Consider the following 2,100-nt stretch of genomic DNA (forward strand, 5'->3'; position numbering starts at 1 on the left):
AGCGACCATTTTCTCGAATTATTTTCTTGGCTTCGTGGTCAAAAGCGTTTGTGCTTACTTTTGTTTTTAAATACTCTTCAAAACTGTGATAAAACTGAGGAAATGGAGCAAGGTATGGTTCCAACGGGGAGCATATAGGATCAAATGTGTCCGCGCTAATAACCACTAGAGAGGATAGATGCGAAAGTAAAACATTGAGTTCATTAAAAATCTTCATTGGGTCTGCATTATTGCTTTCGAACAACTTGTTTACTTTTTGCACCTGAAAATTAGGCAAATAGTAAAATCGGCTAAAAACGGCTAACTTTTTTTTACAAACCGGCTAACAACAAATCGGCTGCCGGCTAGATCGAATTTTCTCCGGCTAGTTGCTATCAAAACCGGCTAAATCTAGCCGGAAAACGGCTAAAATGGCAACGCTGTTGGTGATGGAGGCTATCCTGCTTCTTCAATCATGTTAACACCAGTTCGGGATCCGACGACAGAAAAAGAACAAAGGTAATTAACAAAATTTTGCTCTGAAAACTTATAATTTATATTTTTTCTAAGCAGATATAATAGAAGTCACATAACAACAAGAACTAAAATTCAATGCTTAAACGGACCAATTAAATCGAAATTTCAGTCAGTGCTGGAAAGGATTCGGGTAGACTTAGATACGGTCAAAAATATAATTATTGCCGTTGCTGTGCTTCATAATATAGCAAAGGAAACAAATATGCAATGTAATTTCATTTCTTATTATCAGGATTGCGTGATTTTAAATTAATCAAACCAATTATTTTTTGCAGTTCTTGACGCAGTACCATAAAAGTCTAGCTCATTATATAACAAACACCATATAAATCCTCATTTCAAACTTTGTGCAAAAATTCTAAAAAATCTGAATAAAACGTTGAAAATTTAGCTGAAACTGCACATTTTTTATAATTATTGCACAAAGTTTGAAATAATGATTTATATGGAGTTTGTTATATAATGAGCTAGACTTTTATGGGAAATTATTAAACATTAAATAAACAAAAGGAAAATAGCCAAAATTTATCAAAATGTTGATGACTTAATCAGCTGATCTCAAGTGTACATACACTCATCCACATCTAAGTTCTGCAGCGCTTTTTTTATCGATATTCATAGTCAATTTATTTCGTAATTTGTATAAAGAAGTATAGTAAATTTTATAACTAAGGATTTATAACCCAAAACTTCCAACTTGTAGACAAATTTTGAAAATTTCCACAAAATATCAAACTTTTTAATCAGAATCAACGCTTATTATGGTAAAATTTAATTAGCTATAAAACTGCATTCTCGATTATTTTTTAAATTCTCTTTAAAACCTGAAATTTTCATAATTTGTCTACAAAGTTTGAAGTTATTAAGCCTTTGTTATAAAATTTACTATACTTCTTTATACAAATTACGAAATAAATTGGCCATGAACAGCACCGTGCATATCGATAAAAAAGCGCTGCAGAACCTAGATGTGAGTGAGTGTAACTCAATTTCATTTATAAAAATCTTAAGTCTGGTTCAGTCTCGGTACTTTAAAATTCACTAATAAAAATCGTTATACTAATAGAACCATATCTATCTTAGTTTAGGTATATCAAAGGATCACTTTCTGGATTTGTATGAAATTATAAAAAAAAATATAAATAGAAGTGGTAGCTTTCGATCGTTATTTCTGTCTAAAAGCTATTTAAGTTCTCTTTCATCTGGTACCAAATTTGTTTAATTTGGATAAGCGGTTTTTTTACTATCCGGAAAGACTTTTATTTCGAACTTGATAAATATCTGTCCAAGTTTGACTGTTGGAAAAAAATAACTGCTATTTACGGTCCCTGAAAAATCCCCGAGCGCAAAGCAGAAAGTTATGGAAAAGTATTCTACAATTGCGTGATGTTACAACTGAATATTTACATATGTATATGTGTAGGTTCTGCTCTCACAAAAGTATGAAAAATATATGCCAAATAAAGACGCTGTTTCAGAGCTAATAAATCTAGGATAATTGGAAAAGGTTTTATGTGTAAGGGAAAATTATTTTATGCCGTATTCAGCTGCCATAAATATGGTCACCGTAGGTATAGTACAATC

The sequence above is a fragment of the Rhagoletis pomonella genome, unplaced genomic scaffold, assembly GCF_013731165.1.
Source record: "Rhagoletis pomonella isolate Grant_MI unplaced genomic scaffold, Rhpom_1.0 Rhpom_scaffold_00025, whole genome shotgun sequence".
Classification (NCBI taxonomy): domain Eukaryota; kingdom Metazoa; phylum Arthropoda; class Insecta; order Diptera; family Tephritidae; genus Rhagoletis; species Rhagoletis pomonella.